Source organism: Puma concolor, chromosome A3, assembly GCF_028749965.1.
Source record: "Puma concolor isolate L17-30 chromosome A3, mPumCon1.1.hap2, whole genome shotgun sequence".
Taxonomy (NCBI): Eukaryota; Metazoa; Chordata; class Mammalia; order Carnivora; family Felidae; genus Puma; species Puma concolor.
In genome coordinates this window covers 72,365,590-72,374,246 of record NC_141669.1, presented here as the reverse complement: position 1 = coordinate 72,374,246, position 8,657 = coordinate 72,365,590, and the positions used below count along the sequence as shown (strand labels likewise).

At 38.9% G+C, this 8,657-nt stretch overlaps 1 pseudogene; it reads right to left on the bottom strand.

Moving 5' to 3' along the window:
- Positions 1-233: 233 nt before the first annotated feature.
- LOC112869463 (large ribosomal subunit protein mL46 pseudogene) lies at positions 234-905 on the bottom strand (annotated as a pseudogene).
- Positions 906-8,657: the final 7,752 nt, after the last annotated feature.

Below are 8,657 nucleotides of genomic sequence, written 5' to 3'. Positions count from 1 at the left end.
GCTCAGTCGGTTAAGCGTCTGACTTCAGCTCAGGTCATGATCTCACAGTCCGTGGGTTTGAGCCCCGCGTCGGGCTCTGTGCTGACAGCCCAGAGCCTGGAACCTGTTTCAGATTCTGTGTCTCCGTCTCTCTCTGCCCCTTCCCTGTTCATGCTCTGTCTCTCTCTGTCTCAAAAACAAATAAACGTTAAAAAAAAAAAAATTAAAAAAAAAATAATAATTTGGCCCTGAGCCTACTTTGTCTGCATGGCCTGAGGGAACTTGAACTTGTAGTGGCCACAGGGTACAATTGCCAGGAACTTGGCTTCCATGTCCTTTTCTGAGAGTGTGGCCAGTATTCACTCAGCTGTTCCTCAGAAGGTCTCCCTGGGTTGCCACTCTTCCTGTAGGAGTATCCAAACATCCTGATCTCCAAGCTTCTCTTTGACCAGCAGAACAAGGTTCCTGTCTATTTTTTGGTGCAGTGAGATTTGGTCATTCTTTTTATCAGCTTCTGGAATGTGAGCTCCAGGTTTGAAGGGTATAACTTTCTGCTCCCATATATCTTCCAAATCCTACACCAGCAGTATATTCTGTTCCTCTTCATCATGGAAGTCAGCTTTCTTCTTTGCCAGTCACTAGGCTTCATCCAAAGTACAAGGCTCATGGTCTGAATACAAACTCTCTCCATCTTGATCTTTTGTAATAGAGACCACCATCTCTTTCTGTGGCTTAGAGGCCAACTGGAGGCCACCGGCAGCTGCTGTAGGCACAACATGTGCAACAGGTGCTACAGAGACCCACTGCTCCAAGATGAGGCCACAACAGTAAGGCCAAGAGAATCCAGTCTCCCAGCCCAGAGCCCGTCAAACTGCTACCAGTCATTTCCCACCCCTTAACAGAGTCTGCCTTATGGGCACTGCCATTTTTCTGCCCTCCCCTGCTATGAACATTCTTGAACATGTTTCCTTCTGCACACTGGCAAAAATTTCCGTAAGGTAAATACATAGAATTATTGGGATACAGCATGGCACTCTTGAGAAGAGGCATCAAACCAGTTTAAAGTAATTATATTCTTATTCATAAAACTAGGTACTCACAACTTTCTTCATTGCTATATTTAAGGCAAGAGGACAAGAAACTTAGTTCAAAAACAAAAAAGAAAAAGAACCACAAACAAACAAACAGTATCTAGGTTCAAACTAGCTCTCATTTCCTGTGGATTTTGTCCCCAAATTTTATTTCATGTCATCAGAGCCCGGGTGTAATGTATATTCTGGACCATAACATTAAAACATACCCCAGGATGCCCTCTTAGCAAAGCAGTAGAATAACCTAGGAAAAACACACTTTGCAGTGACCAGGCCATGGATTTCCTGAAGCAGAAAGAGTAGCATGCTTTCATCATTGATGATAAATACCTATTGAGCATTTCCATGGTATTGGAACTTGGACTCAGTAAACAGTAAGGTGAACAAAAATGGGGAAGGTGAAGTCTGGAAATTCACCAGGTCCCTGAGGTTAGCCAAGTGCCAAGTGTCAGAACATTGAATTAAAGAAAAGAAGAGAGGGGTGCTCAGGGATATGTGACCAAATGAGGGTTTGAGGTCAGTTGAGTTCCCCAATCACACAAGCAGAATGGTGATACCATTAGTCAATAGACTAACTTGACAAAGATCTAGAGCAACTCGCTACTCAGGCAAGGTAGACAACTCAAGGGGGGTTCATTTGGAGGGCAACTTAAAGAGCACAACAGGGTCATGTGGTACATATTATAGAAACTTAGAAATAGATCTCATGAGTATGATGAAATGGAGAAAATTTTATACATAAAAGTGCCTCTTACGGAAAATGCTGTATTTTCTTGAAAGGCCAGCAGCAAAAACTGTTCTTAGGACAAAAATCTCAGACACTAAAGGCATCAATAATGGCCAAGATTTTACAGAAAGGAACAAATAAAATTCTACCAGAGGGGGAAAAAAAAGAATAAAAGTAAGTTGAGAGGAGAAAGTAGGTAAGGAAGAAAGGGAAACAGTATACAAGAGTCAATTAAAAAGCCTTTCCACAACTGCTTCTATAAATCCTCAGCAAAAATGTTCTCATGAAATATAGATATGGACAGATTTTTTAATCAAATCTAGTAAAGGATGAATTTCAAATTTGGGTGGATGCAGGCTGGAACTAAGACAGGATGAAAAGATGTGAAGGCTGGAAATGGATGTAACCTAGAGAAAATCAGTAGGGATATTTAAACTGCCTTGAGGGGTGCCTGGTTGGCTTCATCGGTTGAGCACTCAACTCTTGATTTTGGCTGAGGTCATGATCTCACAGTTGGTGAGATCAAGCCCTGCTTTGGGCTCTGTGGCTGACAGCACTGAGCCTACTTGGGATTCCCTATTTCATTCACGCTCTCCCTCTCTCTCTGTCCCTCCCTCACTTGCTCTCATACATGCTCTCTCTCTCTCTCTCTCTCTCAAAATAAATAAACTTTAAGATAAATAAAATAAAACAAATTATGTTGAGAATAACTTTGGTCTGTTGTCAACCGTGGAACTGGTATGCAAATTAACTCACTTAGGATTAAAGAGGTAGAAACTCTTAGCTAAATCCTGCTTTGTACAGGGCAACTCCAAAAGCTCCAGCACTACGTAGAAAACTAAAGTGCTGAGATTAATACAGGATCTTTGTCAAGACTGATTTTAGACTGCTCTGATGACCAGTCTAAATCTCAATTTTCTCCTGTACTCCATGCTTGGATTCAAAATTTTCTCCAGGGCCAAGAAGTTGATTTGAGCTCCTAAGGGTAGAATGCACTGGGTCAATATGTTACAATGAAGACATGTTAGGCAAGGGGTCAAATCTACAGTACACATGCCTCACAATGGACAAGTGGAATCAGTAACCAAATACTGGCAGTCAAATACTGCCTAAAAGGACTTCTGGCACTGAATACTGAAGGTGTTTACATATACAGAATATGGATTGTTCTGAAAGCAGCCTCATGAGGTTTTGAAATAGTTTTCCTTTTAGTTAAGTTTGGGCTAAGATAAATCTTTTACATATGAACCAGATGAAGGCATTAAAGAGATATCATGGTGGAGTGTACGATGAAAAAAAAATGAAAAACAAAAACAAAAAACTGTGGAAAGACAGACACATAGACGGAGGTACTGGGGAGAAACCAGGTGGCAAGAGAAGAGCCAAGTAGATTGCAACAGCCAGCACATGCAACCAGATGATTAGTTTTCTCATAGACTTAGTTTTGCTACCCTTCTATATCCAACATATTTTTTATTAAGTGCTACAAGTGACCTTTAATATGACTTTGTTAAAAAGTAGGGGGAAACAAAAGGTAAGACCCCTCTCAAAATCATATTCTATTGATCAAAAAATTATTTTTAATCGCCATAGATATTTACCTTCTCTTGTAAGAAAAACAAAGGGAAGCTCATTTTTTCTTGTCCTTTGTGTAGTATTTGTCTACCAACCAGCAGTTTTGTTCCCCCTCTCCTTCTTCCCTTTTCATCTTGACCACCTGGTTGTCTTGCCCTGCCCTACATGCCAGTCTAACGCTGGGGTGTGTGATTTCCCCACTCAGACTTGAAATGAATATTCCTGAAGGTTCCAGCCTTGGATGTATGTTTTCCCACACTACTCTTTCTACTGAGAACAGCAGAGTATCAAGGTTAAGAACAAAGAGTTTGGAGCCAGTCTGTATGGGTTCAGATCCTGAGTCTACCACATACATACAAGTGTAACCTCTGACAACTACTGACTCCCTCTGGGTCACACTTTGTAAAAGTGTGACAATAACAGTGCCTTCCTCTCCAGGCTGTTATGGACATAAATGATTTAAAGTATGGCAAATGCTTAGGACATTACCTGGCACACAGCACTATGAAATCTTTGGCATTATTATGATGATGCTTAGAAAAAGCACATCCACTCCTGTATCTTCAAATTTATGCCATCCTGAGAATAACCTTTGATTCTTTATTCCTCCAATTCTTCAGTGTAACCTCACCCCTGCACTACTAAATTCCTTTTGGATATTGTCACTGGATTGTTCTACTAGGACAGCCATATAACATGCTCCAAATGGAAGTCTTTACATTTTTTCTTGGACAATTTCTCTTACTCTGTTCTGTGTTTTCTACATGGTATCACAATCTTTCTACTCACCCAATTTCAAAACCTACTGGTCAACTTAAATTGCTTATTCTTCAATTTCCATATCTCCTCTGTATGAGTTCCAGCTATCCTTTCAGATATGGCCCTCGTACATGTCTACCTCCCCCCTCCCCACCTCCCACCTATTTCTTCTTCACTGCTTGAGTTCAGACATTCCTAACTGTTTATTTGAATTACTGCCATGGTCTGTGAGCTGGTCTCCCTTCCTCTACTCTCTTGTTCCTTAAACATACCTTCTATGTGAGCAGCAAATCATCATGTTAAAACCCTATCTACCCTAATTACTCCCTTGCTCAAATTACATTAAATTTACAACTATTTAATAGTACTTTAAAGCTCATTAGGTAGATCTTCAAGATGTTTTATGACCTGCCCACTAGGTATGTCTTCACATTTGTCTTCCATGACAATCAAAGCTTTCTCTGCTCATCATCATCCACAGCTCAGAGCTTCCCAATCACACCTAGTTTTCCCACCATGTTTTTGCTGACTAGAATGTATTTCTTCCTTATCTCACTTTATCAAAATTTTGCTCAACCTTCAACACCTAATCCAAATCCCCTTCTGCATGAAGCTTCTCTACTTCCCCAGCTTCATTAGATTCAGCATTTCTTCCCTCTCCAACACGATATTGCCATACTATATACCTGAGAGCACTTGCTATGTATTTGACAGAGGACTAGCTAAATTAGTAATAATATATACATTGCTTATAGTATCCCTATAACGAGGTAAGTATGATGGTCTCAATTTGCATTCACATAATTTGAACATGACAGGTTAAACAAGTTACCCAAACACAATCCTAGTAACAGGCAAAAAGAAAGAGCCATATCAATATATGTATCTTTTCAATCAGTGCTCATCTCATTATCATTTATTTCATTGTTCTTTGAAGGATCATCTACTAGAAGCCTGTTGGGGTGCTTACTAAAATGTAAATTCCTAGTCTGTTAGGGAAGGGATAAGGAATTGGCATCTTTAATAATTTCCCCAGGTGATTCTCATGCACTGGCAATTTTCAAAACAGTGCCATAGTTCATAGAACCCCTTTTATTACCTCAATTATTGTATGTATTAAATTCAGTGGTGAACTACTTTCTTGGGGAAAAGAATCATGTCTTTTTTTCTCTCTGTATCTGCCACAGTTCATAGCACAGTACCTTATACATAATATATACTCAATAAATTTTAGTTGAATTATTGCCAATTTCTGTGTTTTATCATAGCAAAAATTATTATGAGCCTATTAACAGCCAGAAATATATTTTTTAGATGGCAAGCTGTGAAAAATAATATTGAAGCTTTGATTTAACATACACACAAAAACACATTCACAAATATAGAAATTGTAGAACATCTCGAAGAATGCAAAAACAATGAAGAAAAATATCACCCAAGGACAATGTCTTGTTTCATATTTACATATTTCTTTAAGGGTTCCTTCTATGTACATTTCACATCTTTTAGGAAAATTATAAAATCTATTTCTTTATGAAAGTAAAAACACCGAGTTTTTATCAATTTTTTTTTATGTAAGATCTGATGCCACTATTTAACTATCTGTATAGTGACCTTTTCTTTGCAAAATAATTTCCGGATTCTAGTGGGGCTTCTAAAGTAATAGAAGCACTCTCTCCTTTCAAAAAGAATTATATAAGTTCAGAAGAGAAACAAACTCATCTATTTGACTTCCAGTGGGGTTTTACCACTTTGTTGACTTTTTTTAATTTGGTTATGACAGGAAGTTCTACACCACATTGATTAAAAGGGTTTCGGGGCGCCTGGGTGGCGCAGTGGGTTAAGCGTCCGACTTCAGCCAGGTCACGATCTCGCGGTCCGTGAGTTCGAGCCCCGCGTCGGGCTCTGGGCTGATAGCTCAGAGCCTGGAGCCTGTTTCCGATTCTGTGTCTCCCTCTCTCTCTGCCCCTCCCCCGTTCATGCTATGTCTCTCTCTGTCCCAAAAATAAATAAACGTTGAAAAAAAAAATTAAAAAAAAAAAAAAAAAAAAGGGTTTCTCTCACGTAAAAAAAAAGTGCAATGTACTTTCCAAATTAACAGGTAAACAAAGTTCCATGAAGGGATTCAGTAGAGGGGAAAAAATTGCAACTCTGTGCCCTGAGGCTTATAAATTCTTGAGGCACACTGTTTCCAACTGACATAGACAATGTTGATTCCAAAGGGACAAGTAATACGGTTTACCTCTGAAACTTTAACATAGAATGAAATTTGCTTTTCCCCAATTTTCTTCACATATCTAAGAGAAATTCTACCCACTAAAGGTTTAAAAAAAAGGTACATTATACTAGGAGTCACAATGGGGAGTCTTGAAGCAAAAGATAGTGATTCAATAACTCATTATCTCTTCCCTTGCTAAAAGTCCATTATAAGGACAGTAAAATAATTAAAGAATAAAACCAAAAAAACCCCACAAATAACAGAAGATGATAACAAAATCTTTTTGGAAGTGGTAGAACAGAAAGACAAATGGTAATTGACTTAGTAAATGCAAATAGCCAAGACCCAGGACAGCAATAAGAAAAATTAAGAGGCAGCACAAATTGTGCTAAAGGTCCCAAAATGTTCAGATAAAGTTCACTTCAAGTACTTCTCAAAGTAGTACTTGAAACAAGTGGATTGATCAGTCTTAGGCCCCCAAATCTCTTCCAAGTGTCCACATAGCAGATGAACAACATAATCCTAACCTCAGCTTAAGACCAGAGAAATATGTTCTCAAAAAGATAATACAAACTGGACTCATGCCTCACACCACACACAAAAATTAACTCAACATAGATAACAATCCCAAAATAAGAGCTAAAACCATAAAACTCTTAGAAGACATAGGGATAAACATTCACGACCCTGGATCTGGCAATGGGTTGATGCCAAAAGTATAAGCAAAAAAAGACAGACATAAATTGGACTTCACTGAAATTAAAAACATGTACAAAGGACCTTATTGAAAAGGGAAATCACAACCTACAGATTAGGTAAAAATATCTACCAATAAAATATGTGATAAGGGTTTAGTATCAAGTATATACAATGCCCTCTTTCATGTTTATTTATTGTTTTGAGAGAGAAAGAGAAAAAGTAGGGGAGGGGCAGAGGGAGAGGGAGACAGAATTTGAAGGAGGCTTCAGGCTTTGACATGTCAACACAGAGCCTAATGCGGGGCTTTAACCCACAAACTGTGAGATCATGACCTGAGAGGAGTCAGAAGCTCAACTGACTAAGCCACCCAGGTGACCCTACAATGCACACTTTAAATTCAGCAATGAAAATGCAAACCATCTAATTATAAAATGGACAGGGAACTTAAATAAGCATTTCTCCAAAGATACAAATGGCCAATAAGCAAATAAAAAATACTGATTATTAGTCATTTAAGAAATACAAATTAAAACCACCACAACAGATACCACCTTCACCTTCAACACCTACTAGACTACTAGCAAGGCTCTAACAGAAGGAGAAGTAGAAGAAAGAGAAGAAGAAGGAGACGAAGAAGGAGACAAAGGAGGAGGAGGAGGAGGAGGAGGAGGAGGAGGAGGAGGAGGAGAAGAAGAAGATGAAGAAGGAGGAGGAGGAGAAGGAGGAGTAGAAGGGAAAGAAGAAGGATGGGGGAAGGAGGATGGGAAGGAGAAAAAGGATGAAGGGAGAGGGGGAGAGTGAGGAGAAGGAGAAGGAGAAGAAGGATGGGGAGGGGGAAGAGAAAAAATAAAAGGAAAAAGTGGGAGAAGAGGAAAAAGTAGAAGAAGAGGAAGAATGAGAAGAAGAGAAAGAAGAAATATGGAGAAGGAGAAGGAAATGAAAAAAGAAGAAGAGGAGGAGGAAGAAGAGGAAGAAAAAAGAAAGCAAGAAAAGGAAGAGGAAAGAAGAGGGGGAGGGGGAAGAGGGGTAGTGTGGAAGCAGGAAGAAACTAAGTGTCGGAAAGGATGTTGAAAATTGGAAACTTCGAACTTTGCTAGAGGGAACATAAAATGTTTCAGCCACCATGGAAAACGTTTGCTCACAAAGTTAAATATAGAGTTGCCATATGACCATCCATTCTACTGCTCAATATATATTCTTAAATATATTTTTAGGTATACACTCAAACTAATTGAAAACAAATACATGTACGATGAATTTTCAGTGCAGTGCTATTCATAACAGGTAAAAGGTGAAATCAACCCAAATGCTTACCAGTACATACATGGGTCAGCAAATAATTACACACACACACACACACACACGGACATTATTCAGCCACAAAAAAAGGATTAAGTGCTGATAATAGTACAACATGGATGAACCTTGAAAACATTATATTAAGTGAAATAAGCCAGACACAAAAGGTTACCTATTGCATGTTTTCATTTCTAGAAAATATATAGAATAAATACATAGAGACAGAAAACAGATTGTTGGTTGTCACAGGCTGGAGAGAAGGAAAAACAGGGAGTAACTGCTTCATGGGTATAGAATTTCTTTTTTGCAG